The sequence below is a fragment of the Chenopodium quinoa genome, unplaced genomic scaffold (assembly GCF_001683475.1).
Source record: "Chenopodium quinoa cultivar QQ74 unplaced genomic scaffold, ASM168347v1, whole genome shotgun sequence".
Lineage (NCBI taxonomy): Eukaryota > Viridiplantae > Streptophyta > Magnoliopsida > Caryophyllales > Amaranthaceae > Chenopodium > Chenopodium quinoa.
Genome location: NW_018744647.1, coordinates 1603347 through 1621595, shown reverse-complemented (window position 1 = coordinate 1621595; position 18249 = coordinate 1603347).

Genomic DNA, 18249 nt, shown 5'->3' with positions numbered 1-18249 from the left:
CAAAACCCCCCAAGGCCACCGGTTTTGAACCGGTGGTCATTTGGGGGGTGGCAATAAAACGAAGCAAGGCCACCGGTTCAAAACCGGTGGCAAAGAGGCTTAAGGCCACCGGTTAACCGGTGGCAATAACATTTCCCGCATTTTTTTTGGTATTCGTAAGTTTTGCCACCAGTTTTTCGGTGGAACCGGTGGCAATAATGCCCAAAAAAACAAAAAAAAAATTAAAATTTTTCATTTTTGTCACTTAAAAATCAAGAGACACTTACATATAATCATAATATACATCTTTTTTTTTCCCCTAAAAATTGAGAAATAATCATAATATACATAAATTACATGTATTGTATATTCATCAATGAATAAATAGTTAATTTACAATTTTTTTAAAAAATAGCTCTTTGAATTAACCTTGATTCTGCAATAGATCTGGAAAAAAACACAAAAAAATAAAAACAATTAAAAATCAAAATAAAAAAAATTCTGCAAAAAAAATAAAAATCAGAAATGATAAACAAAAACTTTATATATGAAAAATTAAAAAAAATAAAAAAAAAAACCGCCAAAACCCACAATCCACCCACAACCCACGACCCACCCCAACAACCCACGACCCACCACCCAGCACCCTCGACCCACCACCCAGATTCAACGACCCACCACCTAGAACCCTCAACCCACCACCCAGATTCAACGAACCACCACCCACGACCCACCCCACCACCTACCTAAATCCACCCCACCACCCACCTAAAACCACCACGCCACCCACCTAAAACCACCGCCTTCGAAAATAACAACCTAAAATTAACAAAAACAAAAAAAATTGACCGATCACCCACCACCCAAAAACAGAAAAAATGAAAAAAATTTTGAAAAAAAACACACAAATCTTCATTCAACGACTCTCCATACATTAAATTAGGTTTACAACGCCAAATTCGACCATAAAAACTCTAGATCTAGAGTTTTGATGGTCGAATTTGACCTGAAAACCTATGGTTTCATCACGAGGAGAGAGAAAGTGCGACGATGTTGGTGGCTGCGGTGGTTAGTGGCGACAATGTGGGAAACTGAAAACCGTTTAAAACTTGTTGTTGATGACGGTCTTGGTGGTTGCGGTGGTCAGTGGCAGTGGTGGTAGTGGCCTTTGAGGGAGATTTAGAGAGGGAGAGCGACGAGAGATTTAGAGAGGGAGATTCAGAAGGAGAGAAGGAGATAGAGAGAAGGAGTAGAGCAGGAGGAGAGGAGGAGAGGCGATAGAGGATAGAGAAGATTAGGGTTAGGGTATATAAAGGAAGGGAAAAGAGAATGGTGGGCTTTTTTTTATTATTTGATTATTTCCACCGATTCAAAACCGGTGGCCTTTATCATTTATGCCACCGGTTCGGTTTGAACCGATGGCAATGTACATATGTCTAATACCGCCCATTTTTAAGCCACCGGTTTTCAAAAACCGGTGGCCATTGAGCGGTGCCTTTTTCAATTTTTCTACTAGTGAGCATCAAATAAAAACCGTTCGATCTTTATTAAGAATCACCCGCAGAGCTCGTGGAGTGGTTCGGTAAAACCATGGGTTAGTGTGGCCGAATTATGGGGTTGGTTCGGTCGAACCATGAGTGTGTTCGACCACACCTCTTCAATTTAGAAAAACTCAAAAGTTTCTGACTATTTTGGCACTTTGACCGAACTCCTCAACAGTTTGCCCGAACCCGATCAAAATTGAATTGCTTTGAATTTTGGGAGGAAATAGTGGAATCGCGGTGAGTAATTGCGGCTACTATAATTGATGTTGGGTGCTTGCGATTGGTGGCTGATTTGTTGCTGTAAATTGGTATTGCGACTGTGCTCGAAGGTTGTGATTGAAGGAAGCAGGGGGTTGCGCTGATTGTTGACGGTGGTGCATACGCGAGGGAGCTGGTGGTGTGCGTGAGGTGGTTTTGTGTGTTGGGGTGGCTGTGAGGAGCTGATGCGGGCTGTTTATGGGAGGTTGGTGGTGGATGCTCTGTTGACGGTGGTTAGGAGTTGATTGGAGATGCGGGGTTGGTTGCAGTTTGCTGCTGTTTGAATTGGAACAGGGGAATTGCGTGGTTGTTGTTGGCTGGAAGTGAATTAGAGCAGGGCAAGAGAGAGATGGGGAGCTGATGTGGCGCCGATTTGGGTGGCTAAAGGTGGTTGATTGGTGTGGGTTTTGGTGGACGGTTGTGTGCGTGAGGGAGCAGGGAATTAGTGTGTGTGGTGTAGGACAGGAGATGGTGGGAGGTAAGCTGGCAGCATGCTTGTGAAATGAGCATTTGGCGTTTCACTCAAATTAGGACCCGAATTCACTTCACATAAAACCCGAACCCCTACACACAAAACCGAAGGAAGGAATTGGGATAAATAAAATAAAATAAATAAAATGGAAATAAATAAAATAAAATAGAAAATAAGAGGAATAAACTAAAACTATCAAAATTAAATAAAACTATACAAGCAAATAAAATAAAATAAAATAAACAAAATAAACATAAAGCTAATTAAAACTATGAAAGTAACAAACAAAAGGAAAGAAATAAAATAAATCGAAAGAAAATAAAATACGAAAATAAATTAGAAACCAATGAAATTAAGAAATTAAAGTAAAACATATTAAACCTAAGAAATAAACTAGAAACTTTATTAAAAAGAAAACAAGAGAATAAAAGGGAAAATAAGGGAAAATAAACAAGGAAATAACTCTTAAACTACTCCCTAAGAGTGACATAAATGCCATTCATCACCATCCATTAAGAATAACATCGCATGTTCAGCCGTGTTATCTACTAATATATCAATATGTGGTAGAGAAAAATAGTCTTTAGGGATAGCTTTATTAAGGTCCCTAAAGTCGACACACATGCGAACTCGTCCATCTTTTTTAGGGACTGGGACGATGTTCACTACCCATTCTGGGTAATTACATACGCGAATAAAACCCGCGTCTAACTGTTTTTGCACTTCTTCTTTTATTTTTAATGCGACATTAGGTTTCATTCGTCGAAGTTTTTGTTTTACTAGTTTAGAGGTAGGGTTCAAGGGAATGGTATGTTTCACAATTTCCGTATCTATTCCAGGCATGTCCTTGTATGACCAAGCAAAGACGTCTTTGAATTCTTTGAGCGTCGATATTAGGGTCGATCGCTCTTCCGGATTTAGAGGTAAGCCAATTTTGACTTCTCTTTTTTTTTCGTTAGTTCCTATATTAACTATTTCAGTTTCTTCAACGATAGGGTTCTTTTGTTCTTGTTCATTCATTAGTTCAACCAATTTATTAATGTTATCATCTTCATTAAATTGATTGTTATAGCACTCGAAAGATTCAAGAGAAGGCATATACTCGGAAATACAGATCATATTATTAAAATCAAAAGAGAGTACATCGAGAGAAGAATCCTTTTTTGGATCTTCGTCCTTAGAACTAGAAAATAAAGACTCATTAATGGCCACAAGGCCTAGATTTTAAGCTTCCCTAGAGTTTATAATAGATTCATCGTGCGATTCTTAAAACATCTTCCCTTCGCCTGTGACGATTTCCAGCTTATCGCCTTTATGATTGGTCCATTTGAAAGATATCCTTCATCTATGATCAAAAGTTTCATTTGAAAGGGTGATAAATGAGGTTGGGTTAAAAGCTTCATCTTAAATGGCGTGTTAATTGGTCATTGTATCGACATGATTTTGCTCTAGTCCAAATAGAAAGTTAAATGCTTGCCCATCATAGCACCCTAGAGTTGGGTGTTTTGATTTAACGATACTAAGATCGTCATCCAAGAAGTAGCAATCATGAAATATTTCAAATCCAAGCTTCTTGATTCCTTCCAGAACTAAGGGTTCTAGAAAGTCGTAGCATGGGTAATCTTCTCCATCACTAATGAATTGCCCATTAAGGGTTTGTTGATAGGATGAGAGTAAAGTGATTATCCCTTGCTTATTATTGTCTCTACGTGATTTGTTTTTTTCATCGTGAGACTCCAATTCTTCTTTGGTTGGTTTACATCCAAAGGAGAAGCTTTTCTTTGGGATAGGAGGTAAGAGATATTTCTTCATTCCTATTCCCAAAGGCATCCCAGGAAAGTAACTACTCTTGAGTAAGATGTTGTTTACTATCCAAGTGGAATATGGATCAAGCTTGAATGGTTCTTCAAAGTCTTCTTCCATTTCAATTGTGTAGATTGGCTACGCGGCGAATCCCCACATGTCCTCTTCATCATTATCATTGTTTATTTCTAAGAGTTATTGATCATTTATTGCTATTTTGAATGTAGGTTTTATGTCAATAACATGGAATTCAACCATCTTTTGAATTGGGCCTGTGGTAATTGGTAGCTTAACAGTTCCACCCACCGATCTTCTTGAATTTTCATAGGCCCTAATGCTTTGTGTTGTTGATTGAAAATCTTTTTCTGGATTTACGCCTAAGTATTTTGCCGTTCTTAATGGGCATACGTTTACAGCTGACCCATTATCTACCAAAGTTAGAGGGATATTGTATCCCTTGCCTCCCACAGTTAAGAATAATGCATTGTTGTTGGTAGTGTCTTTTGAAGGCAAATCATCATTAGGGAAAATGATTGATTTGTCGGATTTCTCGCTAGTAAGCAAGCTAACGAGATCCTGAGGGATTGTGTATGTGCTTAAAAACAAAGCCATTAGAGCGTTCATGAGAGAATTCCTATGTTTTTAGAAGTACTAAGGAGTTCCCAAATGCTAACATTCGCCTTGGATTGGAAAAGTTGTTTGACCAATGGATCTTCCTCCTCAAGTGGTGGTGGTATTAGATTTTGTACTTAACCTTGAGTTTAATTTTGTGTGGTCAAAGATCCATTTGGTGGTGGTGCTTGGTAGACTCACCCAGAACGAGTTAAATGATCTATCATATTTGGGTTAGTTGTAGGACTCACAAACCAACTTTCTTCTAGAGGCTTTGGATGTGCCTCCATTTCAAGATTTTCCATAAGTTGTGCTTGATGCCATTGTTCATCCAAGGAGAGATTCGATAAATCTTGCGACTTCCCCAAGAAATGATCCCAATCAAGCGCTCTATTTGTTTCATTTTGTAAATAAGATGGAGGTGGGACAGCAGCATACTTAGAGACATATAAGTCTTGAAAGTCGTCGTCCCATAGTCCACATACTTCGTTAGTTGCCCCTATGAGTATTGTGGATAGAGGTTCTCTTATAGGTGTGATATAGTCCAAAGGATTGAACATATCACTTCCCATATGGTCCTCATCGATGTGAAACACCCCTAAGGGGGATGCATTATTATTAGGTTTAGGCGTGAGAATCCTCCCATCGTCTACTAAATCTTGTATTTTGTTCTTTAAAACATAGAAAAGTTTAGCATCATGTACAACGCCTCTATGATAAGCAATATAACCATTACCATCCAATTGAGGAAATCTTCTTTCTGGTGGAGTGGGTGGTGTTGGCCCTGTTGGCCCAAGTAAGCCTTTTTCAATTAATTTTTCTAACAATTTTGTATAACTTATAGGAAATGGAGTAAATTTTCTTTCTTTTGTCCATCTTTTTCTAGGATCATCATATCGATTTGTGTTATGTATTGCGTGGAAGTCGCAAATACGTCAATAAGTAGTTATTCTTAGGTTGATGATGATGATGAGTCTTGTTTGCTTTTTCCTTAGCAAGAACATCTTCAATCCTAGTAGCCACATAATAGACCTTTTGAAAAATGTCTAAACCAAGGTAACGTAGATGTTTGTTGTACTTTTCATGACAGTTGTCAATGAATTTTTGTACTAACTCGAGTTCAGGCGGCCTTTGGGAAAGGTGGGCCGCCTTTTCTCGCCATCTACCATAGAAAGCAAGGAAACCTTCATCGTCTCCTTGCTTAAGCATCTCGAGTTCACGTAAAGTTGACTTAAAATCTACGTTACTCTCATATTAGGTAATGAAAGCCGAAACTACATCTTCCCATGTTGCCTTGAATTTTTGATCTAGCCCATAGTACAACTCTCTCGCGGTTAGGTCTAGGGATAAAGGGAAAGTCAAAGCATAAAGCATAGGATCAACTCCCTTTAATGCCATTTTTCTAGTAAAACACATTAAATGATTTTGTGGATTATTGGCCACCTTAAATATTTGCAAGTCCGTAGCTACGAACTTTTCTGGTAAAGCAAGTCATGGGGAGGAGCAAACTTTTCTGCGTCAAAGTACTTGTTCCCTATTGTAGAACGAAGAACTAGCTTCTCCAACAACTTTTCTTTGATGGATAATTGTTCCATCTTTTCTTACAAGGCTAAGGTTTCAGCATTTTTCTTTTCAGCCTTTTCCATTTTCTTAATTCTTCTATCCTCGGCCTCTTGAGCCTTTTCCTCTCTCAAACGAAGAATCTCTTGTTGAAGTTCTTCGATGGTTGGCATTGTTGTTGGACTAGGATTAGTTGTCGAAGAAGAGTTGTTTGAAAGGGCTTGATCTTTGGGTGGTAAACGTAGAATGCGAGTGCTCGGGAGTCCTCTTTCTCAAGCTTGGAAACCGGCCCTAAAGGAATACGAAAGGACAAGTAAATCGATACGATTGTTTAAAAACAAAGAAAAAAAAAGAAAAGACGCAAAATATATTCAAATGGATACATCACCCTTAATAATTCTTCAATGAAGATATTGTTCGGACGAGTCAATTTGTATTTTGAGAAATCAAAATTGACTTGTTTAGTGTACGCACGCAAGTGACTCTGTTGCGCGCGGCTGTAGCACGCAACGGAATCTCTAGCGCTAGTAGGGAGTGAGTTGCGCGCGCCACCTGTTCGTAGGATTTTTTTTTTTAATTCGAGCATTTTTTTTTGTCATCATTTTTTTTAATATTTTTTTGTTTGCTATCCTTTGAATACGACTCTAAATCACGAAGAGACAACTTCGTAATTGGGAACCTAGACCAAACTAGGAAAAAAAAGGAAGACTATCCTAACATGTTGCATATAGTCACATAATCACATAAGCATGCCAAAAGTTAAGATTCAAGCAATGCCATTCTAAGGTCAAAAAAGGCTTGGGTGTACAAAGGTACCATATCTTAAGAAACGACGCACAAATCAATCACTCAACATGTTGATTCATGGCATTTCCCTCCTAACATTTTGTTGGTGATATGAATGGGATGATTGTTATTGATTTTGGGCTAGAAGCCTAGTGTTGGCGACCCCTAGTCAATGAGCCAATCCCTAATGGTTTAAGTGTGCTATGCTTATGAATGATGAAATGTTGCTTGTTTGGTTTTTACTTTTGTGCAAAAGGGAGATATTATGCGTTCAAGTCTCACTCTCTAACTAAAAATTATCAAAGTTAATTCTCGTTACAACCCATAAGCAACCTAGTGTTGGAAACCTTGGATCATAACTACGAACTAATCATGTAACCTCTAAGTCCCCAGTGGAGTCGCCACTGTAAGGAGGGGGTTCCAATCGTAAGGGGTCCTCTCCTTAAATGCCCATGACCACTTAAAAGCCTAGGACTTTACACTTGTTAACGTGTAGTAGGATTTTAATTCTTGACTGTTTGGGGTACCTTGAATTAGAATTGATTCTATCATTACGCTTTTTTGTAAGAAACAAGCAGGGAATCGCTAATGCGTTTTAGGAAAACCTCTTAAACCTTGTTCATGCCTTTCTTTCATGTGGAGTTCATGAAATAATTAGCACGAATCATAAGTTTACCCATGCCCAAATTGGTCTATAAACAAGAAATGAGTTCGGGAGCGAGGGTTCTAAAATAAGGTTCCCTTTAGAGGGGAATCGTTATCATAGCCCTAGTGCGGCCTTTACTAACTCTTCGTTTTTTACAATTTCATCACCAAACAATATATGCAACGCGATACCTAAAACTATGTTAGTTGATTTTATTTACACATACCAATTCACGTAGGAATTACATCATAATGTCGTTATTCTTTATTTAATCAAATTAGTGTAAAAGGACAAGAAAATAAACAATATTCGCCTTGGCTTAGGTGTTCAACCTACAATTATTTAATTCAATTCTAATCTTTATTTAACGTAAGATACTATGTGGAATTGATTCAATTATTATTTTAAAGGTGATCAAACAACACTAATTAATTAATTAAGGTTCTTTTAAACAAGAAAATAAATGTGATTTAACTAAGTGCTCGGGAATTTACCACTTCTCTTTGCTAGACCTCCGTTTAGAATACTTATGGACTCCTTCTTGTTGGGGAACCTCCACCGTAGTAACAAAATATCAAAAGGGGTGAATGTTTAGGACAAGAGGGGCTAGGTTGCACAAGTTCACAAGTATTTCGCCAGAGTTATAGGTTTTTTTCTATATGTTTAAGCCTCGGTTTAAGCTCTTATTTATAGAGAATTATTGGGTTTAGGGTTACGAGCATTCTGCCGCAGTAGGTGTCGCGTACAAATGGATGAGTTGCGTGCAAAATCCCAGCACAAGTGATTAGGTTGCGCTGCTACGGGCAGCGCAACTAATTTTCTTGCGCTGCTACGGGCAGCGCAACTAATTTTCTTGCGCGCGGCTTTATGGTAAGATTCGATTTTATATTTTCCGTATAATTCTGAATCTTCCGCAGCGCAACTCTGGAGGTTGCGCTGGGTATCGCGCGCAACTGAATTAGTTGTGCGCGGCAGCCGAGCGCAACTGTTTGAGATGCGCGCGGCTTTTTCTGCGGCAACACTAAGATTTAACATATGCGCTCCTAAATCTGTCATTATTGGGTTTTAAGCACAAGCATAAGCCTAATTATGATCGAGTTTAGTTAGTTGGACCTTTGTTTTGGCTTTTATCTTTAATTTGGGCTAGTCTTTTGTGTTTTGTGGCTTAACCAGTTCTCCATAAGTTTTTTTTCACTTTGATCCAACACGAAGATGGTTTTATTTATCGTCCTTGCACCTCCTGTCGGGACAAGAGGCCAAAAGTAGATTTCTACATTCTCTATAGTGGATATGAAGCTCTTTAATTAGTATTTGCTTACTTCCCATCCCTTGTGAGGTTTAAATTTTTCAAGCCTTCATTAATTATTTTGAGCGGCGTTTAGGATCCTTGACTAACGATATCTTAATCCTTGTGGTTTCTTATAACTCCCAAGATCGTGATTAAGAAACTCTAGGGGAGGAAAAGGGCACCCTTTTCTCATTTTTCTTTATCTTCTTTTGGTTTTGTTACATATTTTGTTTTTATTTTGCATTTGCTCCTCTTGCTAACCCTTTGAGCCTATTCCCTTTCTTGATTATGAGCCACATTACAAGCCTTATGACCTTTCGTTCCCCTTACCCTTAGTTTATGAAGCATTTCAGTTTGAGAGTTTGTTTTGTGTTGTAATGAAAATGAGAAAGTATTATGCTCTTTGTACCAAGGAAGAAAGTAAATTGTATATATTGTGTGTAATAAAGCTAATGCATCCCAAAAAAATGCGTCATAGTTAAAAAAGGCAAGTTCATCAAATAAGAGTTAAAAAAAAGGTTTTGTTTTCTTCCTTAAGTTAAGCATTGAGGACAATGCTTCGTTCAAGCTTGGAGGGGAGCGTTACTTCGTTTTTGTTTTTGTTTTTATGGAATGTTGGTGTTGAGTAAGCTTGAGGGAGATGGGATTATTGGTATTTTTGTTTGATGTTTGGTGATTTATTGAGTTTGTTTTTGATGTTTGATCACCCTTTTGCTTCACTTAAGAAATATCATAAAAAATTTCAAATTTTTACCCTGCCTTAACCCTTTGCCTTATGTTACAACCCTAGTTAAGACCCTTAGACTTTAGAGGGGTGGGGTAAAATTCCAGTGGAGGGAGATACATTAATATTTCAACCCTATGGAGAAAGTATGATTAGTTGAGATGTTGGATGACCTATTAATTCCACAAATTGAATCTTTTTCCGGTTCCTCTGTGGAATCACGAGGAGCTAACTAGGGGGTGATTTGAAGCTAGTGGAGAGAATGTGGACCGTCTTGGATGGGGCTAGGGCGGAGAATGAATTCTCTAGTTCTCTATGATTAGCTTAGGTTTGTCTCTTTTAACTATGAGCATCTTAGAACGTGTTTTCCCTCATTGAATTGAGGAAGGTGAGTATTCTTTGGTGTATGTCTCTTCTTTTTTAGTCCAATGGAGTATTTTCCGCCTTTGAGCTTGATTGGTTTTCCTAAACCTTGCCATTTTATGTTGGTCATGGTTGTGTTTGCTTTTATTTTTCTTTTTGTTTTGCTTTGGTTTTGTCTAGAGTTGTGGGTTAAGCTCTTAGGAAATCCTCACGAGAGCACACTCGTCCTCTAGGGAGATCTAGGGGTTTAAAGGGCTTGATCTATACACTAATTGCATCCATGATTCCTATGGCAGTGAGTTAGTGAACATTCTCTTGGTTTCTATTTTGTTTCTTTTGCTTTCAATAATTTCATCTTATTATATTTTTCTCTAGCTTTGCTCGAGGACGAGCAAAGGTTTAGCTTGGCGGAATTTTATGAGTGACATTTATGTCACTCTTAGGGTAGTGTTTATGCTTCGCTTTAGCTTGTCTTGAGATGTTTTGTAGTTGTTTTGTTGAAATATGCTTCAATGCTTCCCTTTATTGCTTGTTTTCACCGTTGCCTATATCTTATTGCTTCCCTTGGTACTTGCGCTTAGGTATTTAAAGTCTTGGCTTGCAAAGAAGAGGAAAAGTAAGAACGAGAGTAGAATCGAAGAAGCAAGGTGCGAGCGAGCGCAAAATGTGCGCGAGAGCGCGGCCATAGTGCGCGGGCACGCAGCCCTGTCAGAACCCGCACAGAAGGATGTAAATTTCACAATCGAGGCAGATTGATTTGCGCGAGTTGTGTGCAACCTGTGCGGGGGAGCACACTCCCTTGCGCGGGCGCACACCCAAGGCACACGGACGCACAACTCAGCCAGCAAGCCCCCAACCCACGAAGGCGCGATCGCACAATCCCTTGCGCGGGCGCACAGCTACCATACGCGGGCGCACATCGAGCCTTGTTCAGCGTTTTTGCGCGTATCTATTTATATTTGAGGCTTGTTTTTGTACGGGACTTCTGGATATTATTAGATATTTTTCTCTTATTTTGGGGGAGCTTCTCTCGCTTAGGGTTAGATTAGATAATTTTAGATAGAGAAAGTAGATTATTGCTCCAGTTTCTCTATTGTATTCAACTTTTGGTGAAGTTCATTTCAATCAAGCAATTCTTCCAAGTTTTCATCTTTAATCAAGTTGATATTTAGTAGTCTCTAATCCCTTCTTTTAGATTTACTTATCTGCTTTGTTGTTGTTTATCTTTTTAGTTGGACTAGTAGGTATTGTTTTCATTGTTCTTAATCATGCTTTGTTTTGTGCTTCTTGTATTCATGTTTAGTATTGTTATTAAGCTTAATCTCCCTTCCCTAGGCGAATTTCTTAGCTAGGGGAAGGGGGTGGAAATGTTGATATTGGATGAATGATGATGGTTGGATTGAACTCATGCAATAAATTGACGAAAGACATGATTTTTGATAGCTTGAGATTATTGAGGCACTTTATTTGATGTTTTCTAGTTTAAATGCATGAAAGTGATTTGAACTAGATTAAGATCACCTATATTTAATGATTGCATGAGAATGAGTTATTAAAGTGGAGTTTTATTCTTTATTACATTCATTTTTTCTCTCATCAGAGAATACTTGATCTCGAACTCCGAGAAGATCCCACCTAAATTTTCGCACCTTTTACTCTTATTCAATGTCTAACTTGATCTTTGGAGGCGGAGCTCTAACAACCAGGAGTCTCCGTTGTTTTTGCGGGTACAACTTGTGACATACTAATCTTCAATCCGTAACTCTCCCGGGGGACAAAAACACATAAAAGAGTCATATAATCACGATATGATGCAATGCGTTTGCAACCTAACCATGGCTCTAGTTCTCTAAAGTTCACGATATGGGTTAGTTAAAGAGGTTCCATGGTTATGAGTTCGGATGCACCGCGCAGAAGGCTCACCATTGGAAGGGTTGACGCGTGTGGATGGGACCCCGAGAGTTAAACTCTCTTCCATGGTTTGGTGAATTCAACAATCTCGGATGTACCCTTCGTTGCCAGGAGCTTTTGATTGGGTAGATGGAGCATGAATTCCCGGAGGGTTATGGCCATATGTGGAACATATATGGGTTTTAGAAAAAAGGGAAAAACTCAATCAAGAAGTAAAATCGAGCAAACAGTACTAGAAAACTAGTCGAAACAAGAAGGTATATTTCTAGCTCGGTAGTGGAAGAATTTGGTGCGAGAAAATAGCGTCGTCGCTAGACGCTAGCATTGTCGCCATGCGACATCGCCATTGTTTGACGCTGACGCTGTTTTCTAAGGGTTAATTCCTACATGCCTCGGCAGCTTTCGGTTCTTGAATTTTCCTGTTTTTTCATAGCATTATTTAAATTTTAGTTTTGAAAGATATTTCCCTAGATTCCTACGAGTAAAAATCCTATGTTTTTGACTCATTATGGATGATCTTTCCAATAATAACCTTTTTATGCTGATGCCAATAATGTCAATCAAAAATTACGCACATGAAATACTTAGAACTTTTTGAGTCTCATCCACTCATTCTAAATCATTGCCAAAATAAATTTCAAGAATTAAAATAGAAATCTTCCCCAGTGGAGTCGCCAAAAAACTGTAGGGAATATTTTAAGCCATCTCACACTTGAGCCCCATTGTAATCATAAACTTAAGCATGGTGGCGTCCAAAGAAAAGGAAGCTAGAGCAAAAGAGTCGTTAACAAGTTTTAGGAACTTGTAAACCGTCCACAGGGTGAAGGTTACACCCCTAAACGATCCGTGAGATCGTTAGCTCCAATAGGTCTTGAACAATGACTAGAAATTCGGGGATTAAGGTACAAATCCAACCTAAAAGTGATTAAACTTGCCCTAAAAATAGGCCTCTACTTTATTCTTCTCGTATTCATGTGCGCTTTCTAACTAACATACAATCAATAGATTTACCCTAAACCTGTTTAATCTATGTTGGTTGAATATTAATGCACAAACAAAACTATTATTGGCGTTCATTTGAATCATAATCATATTAGCCTAAACAAGATTAATAATTATCTTATTAAGCGTGATTACAAGTACAAATTCCCTTTAATCATGCAAAACAGGTGTGATCAAGCAATAACAATAATAATAATAATCAAGCAACATAATAATCATAATAATTATGATCATAATCAAAATATTCATAATTAAAATAATCATGTTAAAGTATAATAATAGCAAGATCCTAGGCATGATACTAACAAGATTAACAACAAACCCTAGCTTGTCACTAAACATCAAAGATCAAAGCTTTAGCCCTAACATGATACTAACATGATATTAGGAAAGAAATAGGAAGCATCATAAAAACATACATGATATTAGAAAGTATAGTTATTACCCAAAACATGATACTAGGCAGTAATAAAACATCCTAACATGATACTATGAATCAACAAAATAATCTAAGTATGATTTCTATATCAAAAGATCACTAAAACAATTAGTGTACTTACTTTGATGCCTCGTACCTCTTTCTAATAACAAAATACACCCGTTAGTAACTTCAAGGAAAAGTAAAAAATCAAACGATTAAATTAAATAATTGAAATAGAGATTAGGGAACAAACCCTCATAAATAATAAACCTTTCATGTCTAGGGCGAAGGCAACTTCGAACTTGGCTAGGTGTTTCTAGAGCTAATGAGTGAGGAATTTTAGAGAGGGAAGGTTTAGAAAAAGAAAAGAGAGAGAAAGCTTCTAGCTTTTAGAGAAAGAGAGTTAGAGAATTCTATATGTTGATGATTTGAAAACAGGGAGCTACGACCCCTATTTATAGGAAAAATAGCATGGGAACGAAGAAAATCATATTCGAAATAAATTACCTCATGTCGCAAATGACAGGAGTCAGCGCCAGACGACAAGCTCGTTGCCAGACAACGAATTTCAGCGCCAGGCGACGAAAGTCAGCGCCTAGCGACGATTGTGTCGTCTCGCGCTGGTTCAAAAGTCAACACGCTTGTACACATGTAATTACCTTTCAATCGGTTTTGGGTAATTATCTGTCCAAGCAGCTTTAAAATTATATTTAATATATTTTATTCTAAATAAAACATCTTAAATACACAATTATCAATCCTAATCTTATTAGACTTAAAGAGAACTGTCAAGATAATCCTAGAACACTAAAATCAATCCTAATCACTTTAGGAATAATAATTAACAGGCCCTCCTCTAGATCATTGGGCCACCTTTAAAACATTGAGCCTAACTTAATTTAATCCATAACTTCCTCATATTTCATCGGAGTTGGGTTTATAATATATCATTGGAAATATCTTTTCGAGCCCAATCCAACTACACTATTATTGGACCCTTATTAGGGACCAAACTAAATTGGATTGGCTTTTTTTCATAAATAAGGTCAGAAAAGAATATTTTTTGAAAACAGAAAGAGAAATATTTTAATAAACACATCCTTATCTTTAGACTTTCCACGCTTTCACTTCGTTTGATAATCAAATGACGTGAAAGTTATTCATCACTGGGTGTGGTTTCGGGGAGACACATTTGGGTGTCTACACCTATAAATAGGGAGATTCCCCCAATTATTAGGATAACTTTTACACCTTACACTTTTTAGAACTTACGTCTTAATGATTAAGGCATTTATTTCTCTCTAAAGTCGAGAACACCTGAGCTCGGAATCCGAGCAGATAACTTACTTTCCGGACGTTTTACTCCAATCTTACTAATATAATCTTCGGAGGCTGACCTTCGACCATTTGGAGCTCCGTTTTTCTGCAGGTAGAAGCGCCCTTGTCGTATCCAGGCTTTGATGTGTAACCCTCTTAAGGGACACAAAAAACCCCAAATCATTTGGTGGTGTCCGTGGGGAGAGTACCTCTAACATGGCTTCACAAGATCTACATGTGCCTCCCTTAGGGACCAATCGGCCTCTGGAAGAAGTGGTGGACAAGACGGACCATAACTCTGGTGACAATGGAGACATCGAAACCTATATGGACCCTGACGGGTCCCTCATCTCTAAGTGCGTCCCTCATAAAAACATGCGGGAGCGCAATGCAACCATGCAGGTCCAAGCAGGCCCCCTTGACAGTCTAGTAAGCCCTCAGGGCCGCCGGCTGATCCATGCGAGGCAGCAAGATTAGCCCTAGTCATCCGAGATGAGCTTATGAAGTTCATGAGCAGTCTTAAGGGTGAAATCAAAGATTTGATCACCAAGCAGTCGACTGCCCCTATAAAGGAACAGTCGGCAAAGAAACCAGCTAAGCCTTGAAAGCAAAAGTCGATCAGGGATCGTCAGCTGACTCCTCACCCTACTACAAAGGAGAAGGCTCGACCGCAGTTTGACCTTTCAACACTCCGTTTGCCAAAAACAGTGACAAGAAAAGCCATCAGGCATGTACAGCCGGATGGTAACAAGAAAACATTTCCCGATGCTCGACGGTACATCGAGAAGAAGAAGACGAAGAAGCTGTTAAAGTCGGTATCTACGTCAACTTATCATGATAGCTTTTAGAATACCTTTGTGAGGAATTCATAATCTACACATAGGACCCCGTGTAATCAACTTAGTGCAATATATGGCTCATCCATTATACATGCCACCTGCTTTGCCCTACATCCAGCCTGCCTTCTTCGGAGGACAGGCGGCATACAACTACCAGCCTATGGACTGGAAGCTTCGGCTACAAAACCTTGGGGAACAACCCTTTGCGTTCTCTAGGGAAATAGCCGAGCCTGAACATTCGACCAAGGTTAAGAATGTGATGGTTGGGACTTATGATGGTACCACAAACCTAGAAGACCACCTTCTGGCATACCTCATGTACTTACAAGGCTTGGATGATGCCGCATGGTGTCGCTGCTTTCCAGCCACCCTGAAGGAAATAGCCCAACAGTGATTCGGCAATCTATCGACTGGTTGCATCAATAGCTTCAAGACGTTTGCGTACTTGTTTACTTCTAACTTCTATATCAACATCCCAGCAAAGAAAAAAAGCCTTGATCTAAGTCATGTGCAGCATGGAGATAGAGAAGGGATGCGATCGTTGATAAGAGGTTTATTTTACCACCTATAGTGTTGATTTAAACCCGATTTTGTAATCTTTTCCCTTCTTTCTAACACATTTTTGAATGAAAATGTTGTATCTCGTCTTTGCTCCTTCTTTGCTTATGTTTGTCCATGTTTTGTAGGTACTGTATATCAATTTGACAAGCACTCAAAGAATGGAGTAACTTTCAAGGCTTGAAGACAAAGAAGGGAGAGCTCGCTCCAGGGGGAGCGGGTGCTCCTAACCTTCAGCAACAATATACCCAAGTTTAGAGTATGTGAGGGGCGGGCGTGCCCCTGACTAGGAGCGGGCGCTCCTCCCTTTATAGTTAAAGTCTTTCTACACTGTGGAATAGAGGAACAGGCGTAAACCTGACCAGGAGCGGACATGGAAATGTGGAACGAGTGTATCTTCTATTGCTAAACTAATGTGGAATCTAAGTTTATTAGTGTGAGTTGTTCCCTAATTGCATGAGGTTGATCTTACATGTAGTCCGTGCTATATCTTGTCTATTTTACTCCCCGTTTGTCTAATTGCCTTGATTAAGTGAATCATATTCCTTAGTGTCTTTAATACATTGTTCTAGAGCAATAATTTATTTGTCTACTTGACGAACCCCTAATTCACCAAAGAATTTAAATTAGCTTAAGTGTTAAGATCTTTAGCAACCATACCCCGTTCCTTGTGGACCGAAATCTTACTTGGCATTATGCTTGGTTTGTAGGATGTTTGTTTATAAGTGAGTTTGATTGAGTGTTGAATGTGCGACCATTATAACGCCCATCAATTGTACGTCAGGCGGTTCAATCTAGTGAGAATCCAAATCCAAGACTGTCTGAGAAGTGGCTTATACTGACTTTTTCCAAGGTATGAAGGACGGGTTAACTTTCATGTTCAAAATCATCTACAAGAAAATCTTCACCCTCCAAGGAATTATGATGGAGGCGGATATACAGGCGATCGAGCTCTGCTCCTCCAATAGGCAGCTAGACTCAAAGAAGTTTGACCTGCAGAAGGAGAGTCGGCCTGCTCAGCCGTCTCTTAAACCAGAAGAGAGCAAAAAGAACAAACAGATCTGGGAGATTGGTAACTCCGATCAGCCGGCCTAGAAAAAATGGAAAGAGTGGAAGTCGTACGTTCCAAGGTACGAGTTGCACAAGGACAGCTACTCCATCCTTATGGAGATAATGGATCGGCTGACTCTAGAGAAGAAGACTCCTATGAAAGTTTCCGTTGAAAATTAGAACAAAAACAAACACTGCTATTACCATGAGGATGTCGGCCATGACACAAACGACTCCTGATGAGTGTCATTAACGGCACTAATAGGGTAGTGTTTTAGGATATTTTCACTATATTTTTCATGCTTTTCATTTACAATTTTGGTCATTTCTCCTTTAGTATCCATATTTCTTCTTCCTTCGTGTTTTACTTTTCTTTATGTGCTTTTCTACGAGTTTCCTTTTATATTTCTCCTTTTCTCTTCTATTTTTTGTCTTTGATCTCTTTTGTAGGTGCATATGGACCTATCTTTGCAAAAGATTCAAGAGGAGCAAAAAGAGCTAAGCAAAGGAGATTCAAGCCTCTTAGAGAGGGTGCTCTGCTTCTTCTCATGGCCGCGGGCGCGGGTTATATGCATCATTTTGGTGATTTTAGGCAGGAACTCTACGCCCCCTGCTTCGCCTTGAAAAAGGGCATCTGCCACGCCCTGAGCTACGGGAGTAGGTGGCATTGTCGTGGGCGCTTTCTACAGTACCCGCGGGCGCGAGTTTTCCCAGATTACCCGCGAAGTTAGTTATGGGTTCCGTACCCATTTCTGCGCGCCCGCGGGGTCTTCTTGGAAGGGGCGCGACCGATTAGTTTTTCTTCTTTGTCTATAAATACTCTTGTAAATCCTTTTGAAGGCTAACTAATATTTCATTTGCTTAGTTTTCATAGAGAGAAGTTAGAGAGAAAGTAGAGATTATAATCCTTGGATTTGATTTGTAATTTAACGTTGTTTCTTCAATCAAGTTTGGAATTCTTCTTCATATCAATCAAAGTATATGAGATTTCTTTCCTTTGAATTTACTTCAATTGCAATTTACTTTTATGCTTGAATGTTTGATTTGGATTTTGATTTAGTTTTGAGAATTTGTTGATTGATTGTATTTCCTTTTGATTTAGCTTAAAATGGATAT